Source organism: Elaeis guineensis, chromosome 5 (genome assembly GCF_000442705.2).
Source record: "Elaeis guineensis isolate ETL-2024a chromosome 5, EG11, whole genome shotgun sequence".
NCBI classification, from domain to species: Eukaryota; Viridiplantae; Streptophyta; class Magnoliopsida; order Arecales; family Arecaceae; genus Elaeis; species Elaeis guineensis.
Window position 1 is genome coordinate 114690081 of NC_025997.2, and position 26839 is coordinate 114716919.

At 36.5% G+C, this 26839-nt stretch overlaps 1 protein-coding gene across 6 annotated transcripts in view; it reads right to left on the reverse strand.

Annotated features, from left to right (window-relative positions):
- Positions 1–252: 252 nt before the first annotated feature.
- Positions 253–26839, reverse strand: part of LOC105045550 (pentatricopeptide repeat-containing protein At2g34400) — a 33474-nt gene continuing 6887 nt past the window's right edge. For 3 of the 6 annotated variants that reach the window (XM_073258132.1, XM_073258130.1, XM_029264683.2), the window contains one exon: positions 253–7247. The gene's annotated coding sequence lies outside the window, so the exon portion shown is untranslated. Of the gene's footprint in view, positions 7248–7375; positions 11862–26839 lie in introns of all 6 variants that reach the window. The other 3 variants (XM_073258131.1, XM_073258129.1, XM_073258128.1) reach the window with 2 other exon arrangements.

The following is a 26839-nucleotide window of genomic DNA, read 5'->3' on the forward strand; positions in this document are numbered from 1 at the left end:
ATTAAATATACACATTCACCCCAAGAGGCTGTTATACTTCTCATATGCTCCAAAAATAACAAAAGAATGATGAATTTCATCCCTGCCTCCACAAGCTTACTGTGAATGGTCCACACATGCAGAATCATGATGAACAACCTATCGCATGGCAACTTAGATGATCATATCAAAGATAAATTTACCATACTAACAACATAAAATCATACATCAACACTAACCCTTCCCTGTCACCACAAAATTGTACAGCATAAGGAATGGTTAAAGATACTCTCACCATCTTATTAGAAAGGAAAAGATTTTAAAGAATAACAAATCAAGACAACCAATGCCAAAAGAGAGTTCCATGCCTTTCTCTTTCCAATACAGGCAAAACATAAATATGGAAAGTACATGACTACGTGCTACAAATACTAAGTGATGATGTAACTAAATATAATTTTTTCCATAGAAGGATCCGTAGGCAATGAGCTACATGAGAGGCCGCCCTTCTGAGATACCCCTGACCCCAAAAACCCTTGTAAAGATAGGAGATTATGGCTTCCAACCTGCAGAAGTGTTTCCAAGAGTTTTTTCTGGTTTCCAAGACTTTGGCCTAGGAAATTCCAATGGCAACAGAGATTTCACATCCATCTTCTTAGATGACTCCTTTTGCTTCATACTTTATAAAAAATGACCATTGACTAATTACTGCACTTGCTGCCCATGGTCATTATGTGCACCACCATGATGAGCAAGCTGTACTCATGGAGCTTGCATAACATAATAAACATATAATTTGACCCCACAATACAAAATCATACACCAGGGTGACCATCCTTTGTTAACACACCAAAGTGTCCTCCACACTCTCAATCATTAAACCAAAAAAAATAAAAAAGGAATGCATTTCAGATTGAGCAGCTTAACCTTCTCATTGTACACATCCATCAGGACCACCTCATTCTTCACCTTTGCATTTTCTGTGCTTGGAACCACTCAAGATTTTTTTTCTTTACACAGCACATGAGAGAGAATACATTAAAATAGAAGGGAACATACTGAGTTGGGAGATAATTAGGTTAGCATTTATTCTCAAATTAGAAATGATAGATGAAGGATGTTAGTTATGGTTGCTAACAAGAGAGTATGTCAAATACATATTAAGGGACCAAGAGGGAAAGAGATGTGGGAAAGAGAGGGGTGGTTACCAAGGAGGTGTAGGGATTAGGAAAAAGAGAGAAAGAGGGTGATTAGACTAGAGTTTAAGATGTCAAAAGGGAATAACGAAAGTGGTCTGCTTTTCTGCTTCCACTTCTTCCCTTCTCCTTTCTTTCCTCCTCTTACTCTTCTCCTCCACTCAATTATTTTTTGAATACTCTTTCCTAATATTTGGGAGAGAGCATTAGTGGTTGTGATGAAACGGTAAAAAGGCATGCATGAATGCAGGAGAGAATAGATAGTTGTAATCACTCTATTGTATTAAAAATTCATATCAGCAATTAAAGAGATTTCTTTTGGCAAAAGATTATTTAAGAGATTGGAGTAAGATGTTTTTTCTCTTTCTACTGGAATTGAATCTATCGAAATTAGTTACAGAGATAGGAGTGAGCTCATGTTCTTTTGAAAGCTCCAACCCAAGAGCTCCTAATAAACACTTCTAAGCTATTCATGGGTGCACATTTGATATAATTGCGAAAGAAATAGGCATTTGGAATTTGAAGAGATACAAAATAAAAGGAAAAGAAAATTGAATGATGGAGAAAAGAGCATTGGATTTCTACATGGTCATAGACTTTCTTGCTTTAGTTTTATCAATTTTGGATCATTCCACTTTACCTTTTTCCCCTTATCTAATGATATGAGGTCACCTAATAAGTTTGCTAAATGTCTAACAATGGACGCTTAAGGGCCTTTTTGGATGAATGGGCTGAAAATCCTATTGGATTCATAGATAAGGCTAGTATAAGTAGTTAGATAATAAGATTATAGGTTGGACTAGGCCTAGATCCATATGTACCTAGGTAGGGTTTTGGAGTAGGCTGGCCCGAATCCCATAGGAAGGAAAAAAAAGATCTGCTGGTTGTACTAGCCCAATCCACGAATCCAATGGGATTTTCAAACCATTCATCCATACAGGCCCTAAGAATTCCCAATTTTCCATAGTATATTGGTATAGATATTTTACAAAGCAACAAGGCTACTTTTTTCTTTGACTTTTAATGCACTTTTCTGCCCTTTCTTTTAATGAACTACCTAAGTCACCAAGCAATCCGCCTAGGTGCCTCAGTATTGCTGAGACAGTTTAGGGTCCCTACAAACTATGACCGCCTAAATGCCTTAACAACCTTGAACTACTGTCCCTACAAACTATGACCGCCTAAATGCCTTAACAACCTTGAACTACTATCTTGCTCATGACTCCCTGCCATGGGTACAGATACGGATATTCAATAATCAGATTCATATCTGAGTATCCAGTTTTGCTCATAATCCTTTTAAAAGAAAATAACTGACTATATTAACATGGTATTAATTTAACTAACATTTCATTTAGTGATATCATTTGTTTAATACTCAAAAATTTAACCATCCAACTGGTATCCATGTTTATATCCATATTTTCAATATCGAATTTGTATTCATATCCATTTAAAACAAATATAGATATGAATTTTTGTCTCTAATTAATATATATTCCTATATTTATTTTTATCAAATAAAGATCTATGTATATACTGGTATTGAACATTTTATAAGTATCTAATATGTTTTTAGCCCTAATCAGTGGTCTAATAAATTAAATAATTGATTGGACTAGCAAGACATCTTATTTTTTAATTTCATGAGCTCTCAATTAAATCCATTAAGGACTTGGTTGGTTCGCGGGAAGAGAAGTGGTGATAGTCTAGTCCACAAGAAAATGAAGAAACTCCTTTTGTTTGGCTAGAGCTTTCAAAGAAGAGATATTGAAAAGTGGCATTTCTATGTTTAATGGGAAAGAAAAACCCATGTAAGACATGGTTTTTTTGCTTTCCCATGGCCTACGAATTAGGGTCTTTTTTTCTCCCAAAGGTGCCCTTAAAGCCATCAAAGAATGAATAGAATGGGATAAGGTTCTTCCTTTTATTAAAGGTATAATAGTTATTTTACACAACATTTTTAGGAAAGTAGATGCGCAACCAAACATAAGCTACTCTGAAATGTACCACTTTCCCATGGTCAACCAAACATGCAAAAACTAATTTCCTAGACATCACATTCTCAGAAATCAGCTTCTTAGGAAAAATACTCCAGTGAGACAAAATTCTTTCTGTGAAACAAATGAGCTTAATTAAAAAGTCCTACTAGATATATGGTGTTGGATAGATGGATGGTACAATTACTAGGCTAGCTAATTTCTATTTCCAAGAACTAGTGTCCTAAGGTAAGGTGACAAAGAGACCTCCTACCCTCTTATTTCTCTCATTCTCAGTGCTCCCTATTTTCTTTTTTGGTTTCTTCTCTTATTGCACAATTTGAAAAAAGAAATAAAAGTAGAGATCGCAAAGAGGTTTTAGGCATCGGCAGCAGAGGCTGGAGCTCCTCCTCTGCTCTCCTATAGAACCTAAAATCTCAAGGTATTAGCAACATTCTCACGGTAAAACACTAAACTCTTACAGGTGATATCGCCACTACCTTCTTCTCTTTCCCCTTCATTTGATGGAAATCTTGATCCCAAATTCCATAAAGAATGCATCAACAAAGGCCATTTTCATCTAGCACTATTGCCACATGGTATTCTTGCCTTTAAGCCATTTGGATGACTCTAGGGTTCTGAACTTGGTGTTTTTTCAGCCAATCTGAATGATTTATTGAGAGGTTTTGTCCCCCAACAATGAAATTTGCTATCATTATTTTGATCATTATATCATATCTCCATTTCATCCTTTCAACCTCCTTTTCCCTTTCTTTCAATCTGTCTTTTCTTTTGAAATTTCCTCCGAACAAAAAAAGGTTTTCTATTTGTTTATGATACTTGGACTAGAGATAGTGATAAGGATTTTGAATCGGATGGTGACGATGAAGTCATGAATGAGGGCACAAGGCACAACTCTCTACTGCCTTCTGGCCCATGGGAGCTGTCGATTCCTACCCATGAAGGCATGAAAAGCCCATCCAACAAGGTAATTAGCTATTTTTCCCATGGACAGAAAAAAAGTGGAGCTTTTCATTCTCTAATATCTTAACTATCTTGGTAGGTGAGTGGTACCAAGATGAACCCAGATATAGCTTTATTATGGTACATTGAAAGCTTTTTAAGAAAATTAACATAACCAAATGTTTGCCAATATAATAAAATTAAGATAAAATTTAGTGTTAGGCATTGATTTTTGATGTTTAGTGATTAAGGAATGAAAATAAGATGGTGAAAACAGTGTTAAAAGTATCTCAGCCAGTATACTAATAATAAACAAGTGAATGCCAAATACCATGTGAAAATGCACCATGTTAGCTAATATTTAATAGGCTTGAATTATGGGCTATGTTGTGGTTTGACACATCTAACCTCTTAGTAAATAGCCTAGATAAAGTCAGGTTAGTAATAATATGTTAAACAAGTTTTAAATGGTTCAAAGTTCAAATGGCTTTGATGAGTTTTGAACAAGCCAAGTTGTAAATGTTCTGTCCCAGTTCAGTTATTCAATGGCTCAGAACAGGTTAGATACATCATGACTCTAAACTGAACCAGTTAAGTTGGCACAACCCATGTATGACCCGAATGCATTTATGCCCAATCAGAGCTTGCTTATCTCAGGTTTGTCGCAGGATGCTAAGAGGATTTAATCATAATTGCTACCCCTTATAAATGCAATGCTTTTGTGGATGTCTTTTCTACACTTAGATCTAGCCCATCCATTATGCTTGGGTCTAGCCCTTTGAATGGCCCAGCCTAGCATATGCTATGGTCAAATCTTTTATTTTGAAGTACATATTCTGTACTCAGGTCAAGCTCTATTTGTCGTTAGATTCAGCCTTTTAAATGTGGAGGCAACAATTCTAAGCTTCGGATTCCATACCAATCCGATGAAAAAACCCTATTCTTATCCAATTTTGCAAAAGCAGCCCCTTAATCCTTTATTCCAACACCTCCAACTAAATAACATTTCTAAATATTCCATCAATCATAATCAGGGATAATAGATTTGCACCAAAATGGCATTCAAATTTAACCTAGGAAAAGCAAAACCTTACATGGATATGGAAGGATAGAGATAGGTATTCCACGTTCTCCTATCCAAAAACCAATTGTGGCCTAGGGGTAGCAAAAACTGAATAAGGATTAAATTTGTATCAGATAAACGACAACATATGTTTTCTAACCTGGATTTGAATCTATTGAATGAAAAAGATGAAGCTTATCTATTGCATCGTTTACAAATATATATAATACATCAAGACCCACACAAAATCTCATGATTGTGGGAAACAAACAAAGAAAAGATATAATCCAATGACTGCAGGAAACAAATAAAGAAAAAATTCAAATGATACAAAATCAGAGATGGTGGAGTTGATGGAGAAATTGATATATTTCCTATGAAGGAATTGTCATGCTTTCCAAATATAATAATATTCCAACACGCCCCCTCAAACTAGGATTTCAAATCACGCTAGTAAAAGTAGAATGAACTTTGTTTTAAATTGGTAAACCTAAAAGAGATTCAGTTTGATTGAATGTTGGCCCTTCAATTGAAGAAAAGGAGACTCAGTTCTGCCTCTCCTTTATCACCTCTTTAATCACACTAAGGGAGAGCCCTTACATACCACCAAAACCATCCCTTGTATCCAAGCATGAAAAATATTAAGGTTCCTTTGCATATATAACCTTGTAAAAATGTCTTTTGTGTGTTTATGCTACAATATGAAGACAAGGGTGAGACAAAGTAGGAAGAAAGAGAAAAGTTCTCCCCTTTGTCCATGAAAAGATAAAAAGGAAGAAAAATCTTGCTGTCCCACCATGTTTCTCATTAGGTTATGTTATTCTTCCATTCTCATATGTCTATTTGATTTCCACACCTACTTTTTCTCTCTATCAACCCACATATAATCAATCCCCCAAATGAAATTCTCATCTCTAAATTTCTTCTTAATCATGTCCCCACCTCACTTCAATCTCCACCCAAATTAAGAGAAAAAAAGAAACAAGAGAGAGAAATCCCCTCGCAATGTAAAGCAAATTGATGCTTATATGAAACAATGACAAGGAATCCCCTTAATATGCAAACACTCATTTTTCACACTCCACCCCCTTTCTAGGTAAATTGAAGGCTAACCTCCTGGCCTTCAAGCCCTAAGGAGGCTTTTTTTTTTTACAAATTCTAGACCTATAATGCTTCTTGTGATTGTTTTTTCAGTGCAGCCATTTCCCTTATCCATGCCTCACCTTTGATGACCACAATTGCAGGATGTCTCAAGATTAGTTGCATTGGTGGTCAAATATGACCTCTTGAATGAATGTCCCTTGGTATCTTTCAGATTATATTTGTTCAACACCAGCACTAGCAAATTATCCACAAAATCCAAAAAACTAAAAGATGCACATCCACTGTCCATAACAAGAATTATGAATACCGTACCTTCAACTTGCTAATGTTGTGTAACATATGCTATATATAGTTATATTTTGTGTTAGTGTAATAGGTTGATATAGTTTTAAAAAATGGCATTTCAGAAAATAATTAGCATGTCTTGGAGTCACCATAGTCCATCATTCATGCAGCCAAAATAATAAATTTTATTATTTCATAGTAAATCAATTGGTCTCCTAGTTGGAAACCCACTATTCAAATCCAATATGTATACTTTTGGAAACGGGATGTGTGTTTGTATGCATCTGGAGACCTATGTCCTTCACATAATGAATGACAGTCATGCAAAGTGTCAAATTTTGAAGCTTGTCAGTCCCTAAATCATGATTCGACATTTTACTTACATCACTGGCTTGTTTTTAAGTTCAATATTCTGTAAATCACGAATGACAATAGTAATTGAATCTAATTTAACAACACTGTTGAATTTAATCAAAACAGATGGCAATTCCCCTAATGCTTGTAAAAACCTATAATATGAATAGACAACATTGGTATTGATAGAAAATGCTCCCAAAGATCTATGAAGCTACTGATGGACATCAGAAATGAGGAAAAAGGTGTACACAATACCTGAGGATCAACAATTTTGGTCCCTTTCCAACACTGTCCTCTACCCAATAAATTTTCCTCCAAATACTGTAGAGCAAAAAAGATAAAAAATCTGACTTAAAATGGCAAGTTTCAAAGGATAGGCATATAAAGGAATTAAAGTAGCTCTAAATCAATGTCAATGAAAATATCGTGGGTAGCAAGTCTGTGGTTACCTTGCATGCACACTGCAGCATTCAATTCTAGCATTTTCAGTATCAGAAGGGAAATTACATATATGATGCAGCAGAATTTGGAACTTTGCCCAAAAAGAGCAAGTACATCAAAGTTGAAGCGAGGTTTAAGTTGATGCCCTTTACATTATGCAGGCGAGTCAGTAGACCAAAGAGGAAAAGAATTACGGATATAAATGGGACCACCAAAAAAGTGGATAAACACAAGACATGTTTAGTTTGGACATCAGATAAATAAATACAAAATTAAAAGATGAGCTATTTGCCACTTGGTAAATCTCAAACCCATCGGGCTTCTAGTTAGGCTCATAATTTTCTGTACTAATGCCAGAAGAGAACATTCTTTCCTTCTGAAATTTAAATGCTCTACATATCACATACAACACTATGATACAAGTGCACAACGAAGAAATAAAGGAAGAAGGTAATTTTTTTTTAACCATTAAACTGATTCTCGTCTGTTTCTTGGGCACTAGCTAGCTGATACTTCAAATTAATGGTGTTATTGTGAACATCATCTAGCCGAGAAATTTTTTGGTTCCAGATTGCCTGGAAACCTCAATGTGGCATCACTTGTTGCCATCAGAATAATGAGTTTTACTATGTACTGTAGGAAAGCTCTTGGGTTGTGCAAGCTAGCTTTTCTAACTTATTTCCGTATGCGTAGGGGTAGAGAGGGGGTGGTGTGCCCAACGAAAGGGTGGGGGTTGCTCAGGATTTATGCTCCTGAGAAATTGTTAGCATCAGGAACCAGAGGCCAGAGCTTATATAGACTTGGATGTTCTAGAAGAACCCTTGTAAAGTGTCAACTAACTGATCATTGGAACAACAGAGTGGTAGTGCTTGCCTTTATCCCAAAAAAAGGAAAAAACCAGCATTCTACTTTCAGCCAGAAGATTGCTAGGAAAATAAAGTGTTATTGGTGCAAATGAGCATTTTATCATTTTACAGGAGCTAGAGAAATTGGCTGGTCAGATCTAATTGTGGGCGTATAACCATTAAGAAAAGAAATATGACAAGAATACATATGTGTGGGTGCACGTGCATTATTTACGTACACACACAAATAGGCAGTTTACAGGGATATGTGTGCAAAAACATCCAATATTATACTGTTGATATTGGGTGAAGTTGGTTTCTAGCATCACTGAGAGTATCATCATCTTAGCAATCCAAATTATTAATGGAAAAGATAATTTGGTATTTTTCATTTTCATCTTCACGAATACAACTCTTTAAATAGACTAAAAGGGAATAGCTACTATGGTAGCTTTACACTTGTATCCAAACACATATGGAAGCTATACAATTGTGTCTAATAATCAAATAAGTATGGTAAATTTTATCCTGGAATCTCTATAATAATCACTACCATAATAGCCATGATATTTACGACTATAATAGCTATGATATTCTGACCATAATAGCCATGATATTCTGATCTTGGAATTCTTGAGAATGTCATAATATTCTGACCATAATAGCCATGATATTCTGATCTTGGAATCTTTGAAATCATGCTTACTATAGTAGTCATGATCTTGACAACTCATTATGATATTCACCATGATTCTATGTTTTATTCTTAACACTCCCCCTCAAACTGAAGCATAAATATTAATCATGCCCAGCTTGTCACAAATGTAATCAATCCTAGTCCGAGTAAGACTCTTTGTAAACAAATCGGCCAGTTGATCCTCTAAGTGTATGTAACTAGTGGAAATGAGCTTTTGCTGAATCTTCTCCTTTACAAAGTGAAAATCAACTTCGATGTGCTTTGTCCTTTCATGAAACACTAGATTTGATGCAATATGCATGGCTGCCTGATTATCACACCACAGCTTCATAGGAGAAGAATTTATAAAACCAATCTCTTCTAGAATATGTCGAATCCACATCAATTCACATGTTGTCTGTGCCATGGCTCAGTATTCTGATTCTGCAGTTGATCGAGAGACTATATTTTGCTTCTTTTTCAAAATATTAAATTTTCTCCCATAAATACATAGTATCCTGTTGTAGACTTCCTATCCTTAGGTGAACCTGCCCAATCAACATCAACTAACCCCTCAATCTGTATACCACCATGATGTCCATAAATAATATCCTTTCTTGGGGTTCCTTTTAAGTATCTCACTATACGGATTAAGGCATCCCAATGTACAGTAGTGGGTGCTGTCATGAACTGACTAAATACACTCACAGAAAATGCGATGTTTGATCGAGTGATTGTGAGATAGTTGAGTTTTCCAACAAGTCTTCTGTATTTCTCTGGTTCAGAAAATATCTCCCCCTCATCTACTACAAGTTTGACATTTGGATCCATAGGAGTTTCGCAAGACTTTGCTCCAAGTAGACCGGTATCTGTCAAAAGATCTGGAACATACTTTCTTTGAGAAAGAAATATACCTTTCCTTGAGTAAGCTAGTTCAATCCCAAGGAAGTATTTCAGTTGTCCTAAATCTTTTGTTTGAAAACTTGCCTGAAAAAACTCCTTTAGTGAAGAAATACCCTGTGCGTCGCTCTCTGTAATCACAATATCATCAACATACACAATCAACAAAATACAACCACTGTCAATATGTTTGAAAAATATAGTATGATCACATGAACTCCTCTTCATGCCAAACTCTATTATCATATCACTGAACCTGCCAAACCAAGCTCTAAGAGACTGCTTCAACCCATATAATGATTTTTTTAATTTGCACACCTTACCATACTTCTCCTGAGCAACAAACCAAGGGGGTTGCTCCATATACACTTCTTCCTGCAAATCACCATGAAAAAATGCATTCTTGACATTTAACTAATATAAGAGCCAACAATAAGTAACAGCTAAGGAAATAAATATGCGAATAGATGTCATCTTAGCCACGGGAGAGAAAGTATCAGTATAATCCACACCATAAGTCTGGGCATATCTCTTAGCTACCAAACGAGCTTTCAATCTATCAACAAAACCATCAGCCTTCATCTTCACCACGTATACCCACTTACACCCAATAGTATGCTTATCTAATGGGAAAGAACCAGGTCCCAAGTGCCATTAGCCTCAAGAGCCAATATTTCTTTCTCCATAGCTGTCCTTCAGCCATTATGTGACAACGCCTCATCTAATATCATAGGAATAGTCATAAAAATCAAGAGAGGTAACAAAAGAGCGGGTTGACTGTGATAAATGATTATAGGAAACAAAAGATGAAATAGGATGGGTACAATTGCATTTACCTTTTTTGAGAGCAATAGGTAGATCCAGATTAAAATCAGACGATATGGAAGTCGGTAGGAATGAGATAGCCACTGGTGGATCTGCTGGTTGAGAACCTGCAACAACTGACTAGGAAGGTTTATCACGGCGGGTGTAGACATAAGTAATGAAAGGACGAGGTGGATCAAATGAAGCTGTAGGAGTGAGATAATTGACTGTGTAGATCAGAAAGTCCTCCATAGAATCCATTTCAGAAGTAGAAGGAGAGAGACTAGCAAAGAAAGGACTCGATTCAAAGAAAGTGACATCTCGAGATACAAGGTATCGATCTAGCATAGGAGAATAACATCGATACCCTTTTTGTGTACGAGAGTATCCGAGAAAGACACACTTTAGTGATCGAGAATCCAACTTACTGACCTGAGATCTCATATCCTGTACAAAACAAATGCAGCCAAATATCTTTGGAGGAATGAAAAACAATGACCGAATGGAGAACAAAACTGTATAAGGTGCACAACCATTAAGAACAGAGGACAGCATGCGGTTTATAAGAAATGTAGCAATATGAACCGTATCTGCCCAAAACATTTTAGGTACTCTTATTTGAAACATTAAGGCTCTAGCAACTTCCATAAGATAACGGTTCTTCCTCTCAGCTATTTCATTTTGTTGAGGGGTAACAACACATGATGTTTCATGGATAATGCTATTCTGTATCATATAGGTGTTAAATTGATCAGAAAAATATTCTTTGACATTATCACTACGAAGAATACGAACATTATAATTATACTGAGTACGAACCTCGAAACAAAAAATAGAGAAAGTATAAAACAACTCAGATCGAGATTTCATTAGATATAACCAAGTACTTCTTAAATAATCATCAACAAAAATTATAAAATATCAAAAACCAGACTTGAAAGTAACAGGACATGGACCCCAGACATCAGAGTGAACAAGATCAAAAGGAGACAAGGCTCGTTTATTCACTCTTGGAGGATATGACACCCAATGGTGTTTAGCAAACTCACACGACTCACAAGGCAAACTAATTACTGAACTTAACTCAAGATACATTTTCTTCAAGACTTCTAGGGATAGATGACCAAGACGATAATGAGGTTGGAATAGAGAGATGTCAGATCTGACGGTAGATGCAATACCAGATAGGATAGTAGTAGCAACCTCATCCAGTAGATACAACCGATTTGACTCGCTTCCCTTATCAAGGATCTTTCGAGTCGATAGATCCTGAAACAAACAATAGTCAGAAAAAAATATAATACAACAATTTAAGACTTTAGTGATTTGACTAATAGACATCAAGTTAAAAGAAAATTTAGAAAGATATAATACAGAAGACAAGGATAGCGAAAAGATAATGGATGTATCTCCACCTAAGACTTTGATAGTAGATCCATCTGCTAGTGTTACATTAAAGCACTCATCAGACGGTTTATAATGGGATAAGATACCTTGATCACCTGTCATGTGGTCAGTGGCACTTGAGTCAATGACTCAATATTGAGATGAGGATGAAAGGTAGGCAACGGAGTTACCTGTCTTGACTAAAGTAGCTTTAGAGGAGGATGTCGACTACTGAGACTGCTGAAACTGGATGTATCTTGCAAACTCCTCATCAGACATGACTACGGTGCGACCCTTTGGGTGATGAGTAGCTGAATCAATTAGATGTGATATAGTATGAGCAAATCTGAATGTCTAATACTGAGGCTGCATCTGCTATGCCTATGGAGGTTTAGGACACTGAAGACGAAAATATCCTGATTCTCCATAGTTATAGCACACCTTCTGACTCCTACGACCACCATATCCTCTACCTCCACGTCCTCCTCTACCACCACATCCTCCATCTCTCCCTCTATATCCACCACCACCATTATTCTAAGATACAAGGACAGATCCACCAGACATCCTTAGTACCTAAGGTACTCTCCTGGGCTGCACTGGGTACAGTAGTGACAACATCGAATAAGAAATCTACATCCTTGTTGGCCAACAACTGTGATCGAATCACCTCGTACTCTGTATCCAATCTAGACAACCAACCAAAACAAAGTCTGTCACGCTGCTCCATCATAGCTACATCAGTGGAAATCGGCATTGCTGTACAAAAATCTTCTGTGGCTCGTTTATACTCATAATAATACTCCATGATACTTCGCCCATTCTGACTTGGACGGCTAACCTCTTCAGCCAAACTATATAACCTTCTCATATTTCTAGTCTCAAAAAAATACTGATGCAATAACTCTCATAACTCTTTCACCGTAGTAACATGCTGCATTGAGAGAGCCATCTTTCTATCAAGGCAATTGACAATCCGAGAAAATAGTCTCTTATCTTCTGCCAACCATAGTTTGACTTCCCTTTCTCTCTCAAGACAACTCAGTAAGGTGTTCTTCCTTGCCAAGTCCTCCAATATTGACCTTGACAAGAAAACGCCATTCCACAAAATTGGATCCATCACCTGCTAGCATCATATCAATTAATTTCTGATGTGAGGACACCATTTCAACACTCTTAGGACCCTCTCCTTACGCCATTACTCAAACACTTCACTAAACAATACTATAACAAACTACACCCTTACACCTCCACAACTCGCATCATGCTACCACAAATAACATGAGATCAGCCCAATCATCTCTATTAGAGACTTCTAATCCATAGGTTATTATCACACAACTTACATCCCATCAAAACAAACTCCACAATCATTGCAAAAAATCTGCACTGAAAGGCACAAACCAGTAAACATATAAAGACACAAGTAGTAGGCTGTAAAAGGGCTGATCTGGATGGCGGTATGACAGATCTGCAGATTTGATTTTGGGGTAGATCTGGTGGTCGGCAGGGGCTGAAAGGGTTAGGAGATGATGAGAGGCAGAAAGAAGATGACGGCTGGACAGAGAAAGGGGGTGGCGGCTGCTTGCCTTGATTAGGATATACTCGTAGTAATACTTCATGATACTTCATCCATTCTGACTTAGACGACTCACCTCTTGAGCCAAACTATATAACCTTCTCATATTTCTAGTCCCAGAAAAACCCTGATGCAATAACTCCCATAACTCTTTCACCGTAGTAACATGCTGCATTGAGAGAGCCATCTTTCTATCAATGCAATTGACAATCTGAGAAAATAATCTCTTATCTTCAGCCAACCATAGTTTGGCTTCCCTTTCTCCCTCAGGACATAACTCAGAAAGGTGTTCTTCCTTGCCAAGTCCTCCAACATTGACCTTGACAAGAAAATACCATTCCACAAAATTGGATCCATCACCAGCTAGCATCATATCAATTAATTTCTGGTGTGAGGACACCACTTCAACACTCTTAGGACCCTCTCCTGATGCCATTACTCAAATACTTTACTAAACAATACTACAACAAACTACACCCTCACACCTCCACAACTCGCATCATACTACTACAAATAACCTGAGATCAGCCCAATCATCCCTATTAGAGACTTCTAATCCATAGGTTATTATCATACAACCTACATCCCGTCAAAACAAACTCCACAATCATTGTAAGAAATCTGCACTGAAAAACACAAACTAATAAACACAAACACACAAGTAGCAGGCTGTAAAAGGACTGATCTGGATGGCGGTATGGCAGATCTGCAGATCTGATTCTGGGGTAGATCTGGTGGTCGGCAGGGGCAGAAAGTATTAGAAGATGATGGGAGGCAGAAAGAAGATGGCGGCTGGACAGAGAAAGGGGGTGGCGGCTGCTTGCTTTGGTTAGAATTTTGGCTCTGATACCATATTAATAAAAAAGATAATTTTGTATTATTTTGTTAACGAAAAAGATAATTTTATATTTTTCATTTTCATCTTCATGAATATAACTCTTTAAATAGACTAAAAGGAAATAGCTGCTATGGTAGCTTTACAATTGTATCCAAACACATGGAAACTATATAATTGTATTTAATAATCAAATAAGTATGATAAATTTGATCCTAAAATCTCTATGGTAATCACTACCATATAGCCATGATATTTACGACCATAATAGCCATGATATTCTGATCTTGAAATCTTTGAGAATAGCCATGATATTCTGACCATAATAGCCATGATATTCTGATCTTGAAATCTTTGAGGTCATGCTTATCATAGTAGTCATGATCTTGACAACTCATTATGATATTCACCATGATTCTATGTTTTATTCTTAGCACAAACAATACAAGCAATGGTGATCACAACCAATACTCATCCACAATAGCAACACCTATCATGCTAAGATAGGATTGGTAATATCACATAGTTGAAGTATTATTAAGACATAAGACTAACTTTTGCTAGTCATGGGGTGTTAGCATGATTTGGCTATTTGATATATAAACATATGCATTATGCCAAGGTAAATAACCAACTAACTAGGATGATGAACAATGTCGGTGTTTAACCTCTTGAAAGCTAATTGACACTTACATCATGCAGCAGCAGGGGGAACTCCCCTCACAACATGAACAAGGGTATGCCGAATCATCAAGAACCAGGCAGTTTAGGGCATATAGCGAACCAAACCGGCCAAGAATTGAGATAATTTGGCCAATCAAAATAATTCAGCTCATTATAAATCAAAACCCCCAATCCCAACCCCCCTCCCTCGTGTTTGGATCTCACCCCCGCTCTTCTTTGAACTGTAGCTGATGTCAACATTGTCACACTTGATCAATGCCGACCCCAAGAGCATCGCCCTCGATTGATGCCGACACCAAGACCATCGCCCTCGATCAATGCCGCTGCTAATGCCATCTCCCTCCGGGCATTCAAACCGGTACACCTCTCTTCCTCCCTCTCCATTTCTCCCCTTCATATTCTCTCTCCCTCTCATTCTCCACCTAGCGTTGGGGTTGGGCTTTCTCCCTATCTCCCCTATCTTCTCCCAATACTTTGTCTTCGATACTATACCAACCTGTTAGCTGGCTGGTATGACCCTCGATGCTGGTTCAGAGAATCTTGGCATGAACAATCATCTTCGACAATCTCCATCACTATTTGAATCAATTGAAGGTCTCCCTATGAGCTAACATGCCTTTCCAAGATCCTCAATACTCGTTATAGTTGTTGTTTAGGACTGCATCTTCCCCTTCTCCTTACCTCTAGCTTTAATATCCCCGATTGAAGGAAAGTTCACGATTGGTAGCACTGGCCCTAGAATCATAATTAGCATCTTGAGTCTGCTACTCAAGCATGACCCTCCTAAATCAACGTTGCCTAGATTCAAAATGATTATGTCTATGCAACACTAGCACCCCCACTAATAGCCCCATTATCATTATAATACTCACCATTATCCTCAGTATTATCTTAAAACATGGCATACCATTGTAATAAGTGTGTAAATGTAGTGGAGTCATCCTTATGCACTTGAAGATGACATGCAAAATCCTTTAAAAAGGTGCCCATTGCAAAAAACATGATTTCATAATTCCATGAACATGAAATGCTAATATTCTACTACATACATGCCAAGCTTGAGAATTATGCTTTATCCCTGTTAGAGAGCATATTTAACATATGTCATTTGACATATGTTATTCCCTATTATTTTCTTATGTTTATAGTTCTTCCATTTCTGTTTTTTTCTCCTCATTAGACTTTTCTTTATTGTATTTTTCCTTATAAGACTTTCTCTATTTGAAAAAATCTTATTTTATTATATTTTTCCGTATAAGACTCTCCTTTTTTAGAGAAATCCTATTTTATTGTATTTTTCCTTATAAGATTTTTTCTCTTTGGTGAAATCTTATTTCTGTACACTCCCATATAGGAGTACAAAATCATGGAATAATACCGATCAAATCTCTCCCATTTTCTGTTTCATGGTAACAGAGCTTAGGATTCTCTAGGTAAGATCCACCATCATCTCTTCTCCTATCACCTTCTCTACTCGTACATCAACTTCTCCTCTCTTTTCAGTCCTTTCTCGTTCTTCTTCTTTTTGTGCTGATCTAGATAGAAGGACTTCCTCTACTGAGTGACTTTAAGGATGTTAGACGTCGACATCACATAGCGACAGGTATGCATGCAGAAATTTCAAAAATTTAAATCTATACAAAGATTGCAGCAGAATAAAAATTTTAGATTTGAATTCTCAACATTATTCTAGGACAATCATTCAGTATAACTTTTAACCGTTACGTCAGAATAACTTTATATCAAAATGATTTAAAAATTCAGATCAATAATTAGATCTAATCTAACTAGCATGCACAAAGAGATCACATCTCAAAATAAACCAGGCATCATTATTAATTACAAGATTAAAGATCTATGAAGCAGGATCTGAATTTATACCTTTGCACGGGTAGATCTTCACCGTGATTCAATGGTCTATGGATGTCTTCAAGGTCCCGTCGTAGCCGCACAAATGTCCGACCTCTACAAGTATCCATCGAGGCTGATCTGATCAGGAGATCTCAATCTCACCGGAGTACTAACTCCTTTACAGAGATTGCTTTCTGAATTGTCGAATCGGTTTGATCTTTTGATCCTCTTCTCAAGAGAATCAAAACGATCTATAGGAGGATGATGAAATCAAATCACATCTGATTTTTTTCACTTTTCTCTTCTCAAGAGAAAAACAAAGATCTACAAAAGAGACGAGATCAAATCTTTCTTCTTCCTTTCTTGTCCAACCCTAGGACTAGATCTAGAAAAGAGAGGAGAATTTTTGTGTCCATCTTATGAATCAAAAGGGAGAGAAGAAATCAGACCAAATCTGATTTTAATTATGTCCAACTCTTGGACATCTTTGAGATAGAGGAAGAGGGAGATATGTCCAACTCTTAGACAAGGGAGAGAGAGGTTACCTTCAACAAGCAACTATTGGTTGTAAGAAAGAAGAGATAAGGGAGAAGATGCCTCACTTATTTTTCTCATGTTGATCCTCCTTTTCACTGCCCACAAAACTCTCACGCCAACCACCTTGGGGCATCCCAAAACTATTGATCTCATCAATGAAGGAGGCGCCCCATCTTATCCCTATTTAAACCAAGTGGTTAGGGTTTGTTAGAAATAGCGTTGGGATAGATTAGGACTCCTTTTAAATGAATGCCACCCCATATCTCTCTCTTGTTTTTCTCCATGCCATAATATACCACGCCAAGAAGCTTTTCTCCATGAAAACATTATGGGGCGTGGATAGTTCATGGGCGTGGACTCCTTTTAGGACTTGGTCAAAGTTGGTTCAAATCCAAACAAAGGTTGGAGTCCAAATAGGTTTCGGTTTCAACATAAATCAAACATTTATTAAGTCCGATCCCATTAGACTTATGAAACCCAATCTAAGTTAAGCTCAAACAAAAACTAATTAAATTAAATATGATTTAATTTGATTAGGATCTAATTCTAATATTTGATCAAATCAAATAATATGCAACAATTGCAATTTGACAGAGTCCCAGTCCAATGGAACTCTAGAGTCTCAGTCCAGTAGGACTCTTTTCGATCCTTCTATAACTTGCCAACTCTTAATAAGTCCCAGTCCTTTTGTGATTCGAAATCATGATTCATCAATCCGATCGGTCAAGTCCTTTTTTATGTGCGACCCCATAGGTTCTATTATATCTAATAGTAAGAAACATTTTGATCTCCATCAAAATATTATTGAAATTTCTTTCAATGAATTGAAACAATTCCAACTCACCAATCAAAAATTATTGACCATCAAAATAATTCTCGTTGGCCCCACAATCCATCAATGACGTCTAGCAGTATGTAGTGGCAATTCAACAGAATAAAAGGATGAACCTCTAGATGTAGTTACCGTGTGATTCAGTTCTTCTATCGTAAGTTCCGACAAGACGAAGATTATGAAAAACTCGTCAAACCTCATTATCTGTCATATGTAAGATTTATTCAACTTGAGTTCATTTGTAAAATCTGATGGAAACTCCTTTCCATCATTTACTCTATCCTGATCAAGATTTTTTGAACTCATCTCATAAATGATATAAGACTACTTAACTACTAAGATCGATAGATCCCATCTAGATGCATTCTATTCCTACAATGAACGTACTGCAGCCAACATACACCTCAAGACTCCATATGATTAGAAGATCGAGTTATGATGCAGTCAAACTATAGAAACCTCATTGTGAACAACTGAGGCATCGTAGGTCTAAGAACTAGTCACACCACTACAGCATCGAAAATATCACTGACGAGTAAGTAGACATCCAAGTGACTTCTCGTGTTGGTCAAGCTCGATACCGTTGTTCTCTAACAACCACTTACACTCTCGCTCCAGTATTCCCATACTGTAGACTCGAAACTCATCTACTCTAAGAAAAGCAATCCGTGCACCAACCTTACTGGATCAATCACCGTCCCCATGATGATCCTTCGATCAGGAGTAATTGGAGAATTAACCATCAATAACATATGCCTCAAATCCTCAACTCTTGAGAATATATGTCATCATCTTAGTAATTCTCTGAACTGGACACATACACTACATAAATGAAATTAACCGTCCTAATTAATTTGATCAAGTATAAAATTATGTTCTAAAAAGAATTAATATGTCGGTCTGATTGGCTTCTAGGACGTACATCTAATAAAGGAGGGGCGTCACTTCTTTCTCATTTCCCAATCTATCGGGATTGGATCTGCGGCTCGCCGCATAAATATGTTCTGCGGCTTGCCATCAGTTTAAGTGCCTTCTATGCCTACCTATATGTGGTGATTTTGGTCTACTGAATCTACCACATTGACTGCCTGTCTTCATACTATTTTAATGGCTGATACTATTCCAACGATGTCTTCAACTGTTAGATCTCTGCCTCCCTCACATCTGCAAGGTCTTACTACCATTAAACTTAATAGTAAAAACTATCTTGTATGGGCTCAAGCATTCAAAAAATTTGTTAGTGCATATGGCAAACTCCACATTCTGATTGATGATCCAATTCCTTCTAATGATGTGAAGAATAAAGACTGGCTCAAAGAGGACTCATGTGTTTACGCTTGGTTGCTAAACAATATGAAATCAGATGTTAGTGCTAATGTGGTATTTCTAAACACTGCTAAAAATTTGGGATGCTCTTAAAGAGATATATTCTCATACCAAAAATTTATCTAGAGTATTTGAGTTGTCTCAGTAACTATTTTCCCTACGCTATACTGGTGGATCCTTAGCTGACTTCTATGCCAAGTTCAAAGGGCTTTGGGATGAGCTCAATATCTATCAACCATTAACTACAGATGTAAGTGTAATAAAGCAGCAATGCGAGGAGTTCCAAGTGGTTCAGTTTTTGACTATCCTTCCTCCTGAGTATGCTTCTGTCCATGATCAGATTATGGGTGGTGACTCCTTGTCTTCCCTATATTCTATTTTTTCTCATCTTCAGTGAGTTCCTGCTCCATTTTCAAAATCTGAAACTACTTCCTTTGAGTCTTCGACATTTGTTACTGGTAGTCATAATCGCAATTTCTCATCTAATCACAGTCGTGGATGTGGCCAAGGGGGAAACCGTGGTCGTGGGACTAGTTCCAACGGACAAAAATGTACTTATTGCGGCCCCACTAATCATGTGGAAGAGAAGTATTGGGAGAAGCATAACAAGCCCGATTGGGCTAACCAAGTTATTGCTCCAAAGTCGGGGGGAGCTGAAGACTACTATTGCACCCACTAAAGTCGCTTATGATACTTTGACTATTTCTTGAACAGACTTGGAGCAATTGGTCCGCCAGGCGACTCAATTGTCTTCTGCTTCATCTTTCTCGGCTCCTCTTGTAGCATCCTTTGCCTCAGGTAGCACTACTCTCTTGTCTACCACTGCATCTACGCCTTCCTCTTGGATCATTGATTCAGGCACTACATCACATATGTTAGGTGACTCCAGACTGTTCTCCTCTTTATTTCCTATTTTAAAAAATCATCTTCCTATTTTTCTAGCTGATGGCAAACAATCGCCAGTATCTGATTATGGTTTTGTATCACCCACTTCCTTTGTCACTTTTCTCAATTCTTTATGTACTTAAATTTTCATTAAATCTTTTGTCAGTCAGTTATCTTATAAAGTCTTTAAATTGTTCAGTCACCTTCTATCCTTCTTATTGTGTTTTTCAGGATCTCTTGATGAGAAAGAAAATTGGTGAGAGCCATGAAGGTGCTGATGGCCTGTATTACCTGGATGTTCCAAGATCGAAAGCTCTTTCATCTATGGTGAGTCCTCAGCAATGGCATCATCGGCTTGGGCATCCATCTCTCCAAAAACTACGTCAAATTGTCCCTCTTAGTAAGTCATCGGTCCTGTCCAATTGTAAGGCTTGTCAGCTTAGAAAACACTATAGATCAATGTTTCCAAGGAAAGTCAATAAAACTAGTACAAAGTTATTTGAGCTGGTTCACTTTGATATTTGGGATCCTTCTAGAGTCAAGAGTCGTACTAGTCAGATATTTTGTGACATTCATTGATGATTTTTCTCGTACCACCTGGGTATTTCTATTAAAGGAACGGTTTGAGATCTTGTCTATCTTCAAAAATTTTCATAAGAAAATAAACACGCAATTTTCTACTAATATTTATTCTATTCGCACTGACAATACTCTTGAGTTTGTCCAATATGAGTTAAATGCATTCTGTGCCTCAAATGGGATTCAACACCCAACTTCTTGTGCATATACCCCTCAACAAAATAATGTAGCTGAGCGCAAAAATCGCCTTCTTGACATTGCTCACACCATTCTTTTTCATATGCATGTACCTAAAACATATTGGGGAGATGTTGTTTTGATTGCTTGCTTTCTTATTAACCGTATGCCTTCTTCAGTACTCCAAAATAAAATTTTCATCCAATTTCTATATCCACATCACCTATTATTTTCTTTGCCTCCTCGTACATTTGGATGTGTAGTTTTTGTCCATGATCTTCAATCGAGCTTAGACAAACTATCTCCTAAGGCCATCAAATGTGCTTTTCTTGACACACCAAAAATCAGAAGGGGTACAGATGCTTTGATCCCGAGTTACAAGATATTTGTCAGTGCTGATGTCACATTCTTTGAGGAATAGCCTTACTTTTCATCTGTAAGAGAATCCTTGTCTAGTGAGTTACTGGTTCCACCAACACCTATCCCCAATCCGATGTTTCCTTCTACTTCAAAAGAGCCTGCAGTTATGCCTACTGCCATTTCTCCACCTCTGAAGGTATATACTCGACGTCCACAGAATCAGATCCCAGCACTTTTGCCACCACCATCTTTGCCCTCGAAAAACGATCCAATATCTCCACCACTTGCATCAGATCTGCACCTTACCATTGCCATACGAAAGGGTAAATGTTCTTCTACTCAACATTCTATTACTTCATTTGTTTTTTTGGATCATCTTAGTCCCGCTCTTCAACAGTCCTTCTTGGCCCTTTCTTCTATTTATATTCCCAAAAGTGCAGAGGAGGCACTATCTCACCCTGGTTGGCGACACACAATGCAAGAGGAAATGTCTGCCTTAGAAAGCAGAGGCACTTGGGAGTTGGTCTCTCCTTTAGCTGATTGTGAGGTTGTTGGATGTCGTTGGGTTTTCTCTGTCAAGTATCTACCCAATAGCACCATTGAAAGGCTTAAGACATGATTGGTTGCAAAAAGATATTCTCAAACATATGGTATTGATTATTTTGATACATTCTCTCCTGTGGCACGTCTCAGCTTATCTGAATTTTGATTTCTATTGCTGTCAACATGGATTGGCCGCTATATTAACTTGATGTAAAAAATACCTTCCTCTACGGTGATCTTGAAGAGACGGTGTATATGGAGCAACCTCTGGGGTTTATTGCTCAACGGGAGAGCTCTAAAGTATGTCGCCTAAGGAAAGCAATATATGGGTTGAAGCAGAGTCCAAGGACTTGGTTTCAGAAGTTTAATCAAATTATTTGTCAATTTGGCTTTATCAAAACTCATGTGGATTATTCGGTATTCATTATGCGCACCTCCATTGGAGTGGTCATTCTAGTTGTCTATGTGGATGATATTATTATCTCAAGCAATGACCAAGCTGACATAGAGGCAACTAAAAGGCACTTGAAACAACATTTTGCTATTGAAGATTTGGATCGGTTGAGGTATTTTCTTGAAATAAAAGTGGCTCGAAATCGTCAAAGACTTGTACTTTCTCAAAGAAAGTATGCTCTTGATCTACTACAAGAGACGGGCATGCTTAGTGCTCGACCAGCAAATATTCCTCTTGACCAAACGGGAGCGCTCTGAAAAGAAGATTCTGAAGAGCTATCAGACAAGACTGCATACAGAAGACTGGTTGGTTAGCTCATTTACTTAACAGTTATCCGACCTGATATTTTATTTGCAATTGGTGTTGTTAGTCAGTTTATGGACAAACCCAAGAAGTGCCATTGGAAAGCTGCATGTAGCATTCTTAGGTACATTAAGAAGACTCTCAAACTTGGACTGTTTTACAAAACAAATAATCATACTAATATAGTTAGTTATTCTGACGCTGATTATGCTGGTTCAAACATAGACAGACAATCAACTTCTGATTATTGTACATTTGTTGGAGAAAATCTTGTGACTTGGAGTAAGAAGCAAGATGTGGTGGTTAGATCTAGTGCAGAAGCAAAATATCGAGCAATGGCTCATACTGCTTGCGAGTTAATCTAGATGTGTTCCTTGATAACGGAGTTTGGATTTTAGCATGATAAACCCATTTCTATGTATTGTGATAATCAAGCAGCCATTTTCATTACTAACAATCCAATATTTCATGAAAGAACAAAATACATAGAGGTTAACTGTCACTTCATCAAAGATCAAGTCACAAGCAAACAAGTATGTACTTCGTACACTCATTCTGAAGATCAGGTGGCTGATGTGTTCACTAAGCTTTTAGAAGGTAGCAAGTTCTCTCTGTTGCATGGCAAGCTGGAAATGTTGGATATCTATGCTCCCCAGCTTGAGGGAGTGTTAGAGAGCATATTTAACATATATTATTTCCTATTATTTCTTTATGTTTATAGTTCTTCCATTTCTGCTTTTTTCTCTTCATTAGACTTTTTCTTATTGTATTTTTCCTTATAAGATTTTCCTTATTTGGAAAAATCTTATTTTATTGTATTTTTTCATATAAGACTATTCCTTTTTAGAAAAATCCTATTTTATTATATTTTTTCTTATAAGACTTTTTCTTTTTGAAAAAATCTTATTTCTGTACACTCCTATATATAGAAGTACAAAATCATGGAATAATACAAATCAAATCTCTCCCATTTCTGTTTCAATCCCATTATAGTAGCTCCACACCAAAACCGTTATTGACCATTACAATGGTTATAATGGCCATAATTTGCCTCAAAAAGTTATTTTTGAAATTTTTCATGTTAACAGCCATTATAATAGGAAATAAAAGATGATGGAAAAATAACGATGTTATTTTTTCCATCAATATTAGTTAAAGATGTTTATATTCCTTTTTGAACCATACAAATATTTTTGGAGGAAATTTTGACGCAAAAAATCAAAATAATAGCCATTACATATGCTACAACTTCCTATTATAACAAAAATAATGAGAAATAACGAAAATCACAGCCATTGTTTTCCACATTTTTTATCCCAATAACATAATGGCAAGAGGCCGAAACTGTTATAGCGATCATTATAATGGTTATAACACCATTAGTTAGAACCATGATATGTGTCTGGTAACAACACCTTATGTTACTGTTTTAGGTTGAGCAAAGTAAAAGTTAGAACCATTGGCATCCTGAAAAACCATTACATATGTTTGAATTCGCATAGTCCATCATTAGTGTAACCAAAATAATAAATTCTAAGTAAATCAATGGGTCTCCTAGGTGGAAATCCAGCATTCAAGTCCACTGTTGTCCAAAGATGGCTACCCAAGAGGAGGGATAAATTGGATATTTAAAAAATTTAAAAGACAATTGTGCAGAATAGACTACTAAGTGCTTCATGAGATATATTAAAAGATATGAATGAGAATAGTAAAGGAATAAGCACACAATCACAAACACTATAATTTATAGTGGTTCGGTACCAAACTCAGTACCTACGTCCACTCCCTAAGTAAACCACTTGAAAATTCAACTATAATCACTAAGGTTGATTACAGTTTGATTATTTTCCTTAGGTTCACAATCCAACCCAGTTGATTTTAACCTTGACTCACCAACCACAACCGTACAATGATTGTTTTCTCGGACTAACAATCAACTCCGATTGATTTTAACCTTGGCTCACCAATCAAACCACTATAAGTATCCAATTCAAGGCTTGGACAAACCCAAGTTTCTCACTCTAAGAAACTTGAAAGAATACAAATGAAAGTAAATTTAAGAAAAGAAAGAAAAACTCAATGAAGCCCCAAAAGAGAAAATCTTGAGTTGTTTGCTGGTTGCTTGATTTCTTCTCCTTGAATGCTTGAGAGAGCTAGGTGGAGATCTTCAATGCTTGTGACCTGACTCTCTCTCTCTTTGAGGATGGTGGAAGGACAAAAGAATCTCTAGAAATCACTCCTTTTATTATTTTTGCTCACAAACTATAATGCATTGAATATAACTTGAATGCTCTTCAATGGATGTCCTCTAAGGTATTTTCAATGCTCCAAAATGATTCCTCATGTAACCCTGAGGTTTTCCACCACTTTAAGTCACCTGAAATGGCTGCATTTAATGCTCTAACCATTGGAAGAGAGAAACTAGCCGTTGAAAGTAATTGGAGGCAAAAAGCTCTAATTCTAAAAAACTAGCCGTTATAATCACTGAATCGACTCAGTCTTCTCTGAGTCAGCTCAGTTCCTCACTGGATCGGCTCAGTTGATCACTTAGTCGGCTCAACAGACTTGATCCAAAATTTCACATTTCTGTCACTGTCTATCTTCTGAGACTGGATCAACTTAGACTTCCACTAGGTCGATTCAGCTGACGTGCCAAATATGCCAACGTATCAGAGTCGATTCAAAATCTTCCGAAGTCGACTCAAAACCTTCCAATATTATTTTTTTTCCAATTTTTAACCTTTCAAATTTGAATTTCTTTACCCCAATCTCATCTAAATATATTTGCTTTCTTCAATTTTATTTTCTCTTCTTACAATCTTACTTTCTTCATACCGATCCATCCAAACTTGTGTGAATTTGTTCTTTTAAGTGCTTTAACATGGTATCTCGAGAGGATTTGTCCTTAAGATAAATTCTCCATTTTGAATATTTAAAAAATCTTACATCCAATCTTGAAACATATGATTAAAATCATAATTACTCAAAGTTTGGCAATCATCAAAATCAATCATAAGATCAACAATCTCCTCTTTTTTTATGATGGCAAAACTTTGAATATATGCACAATTAAAAATAAATAATATGTTTCAATACATTTTGCTAATATATATCATGAAGTAATAAATTAAACATATGAATGCACACTTCATGAATGCTCCATTCAAAGTACACATTTAATATCAAAAAGCTCGTTTCATATGATTTCAAGCAAGTACATGAGCATATCAATCAATTTAAGAGCATTTCAGGCATTTTCAGCATATACTCATCCTATCTCTCCTTTTTGACAGCATCAAAAAGCTTATAAGAAAGAATTTAAAATGATTCATTAAAATCAATAAGAATGTATCGAAATCAGAGATGTATCAAATTCAGATCAATTCAGATGAATTATCTCCCCTTTAAAGAAACTTGTCTTTTGATTTAAAATATGCTTAAAATATCTTTTCTTTTTCAAAAATCAACTTGAATTCACATACCAATGGCTCTCTCTCTTTTTGAATGAATATGACTTTTTAATCAAATTTTCAAATACACATTTAAGCTTTAGGAGGAATAGAGCTTTTCAAGGATTTGAATAATGAAATCAAGCATACTAGATACATCAATATTCATTCTTTCCTTTTCTTAATGAATTTCAGTAAATTAAGTTCAGTAAAGATATGTATCATGAATGTATCGAGAAAATCAAAGATAGTGTCAAAACAAATGAGAGTCACTTTTTCAAATTCATTTCTTAAGTGAAAATTGCTTCAATACAAATAATTTATAAGAAATTTTTAATGCACATTAAAAATTCAGTATCACATTCGAATTTATAAATATGTTTCAAAATCATTTTAACTCCAATCAATTATCAAAAATGATTATAGGATCATGTCATGCAAAGTATAAATGAATGAATCAAATAATC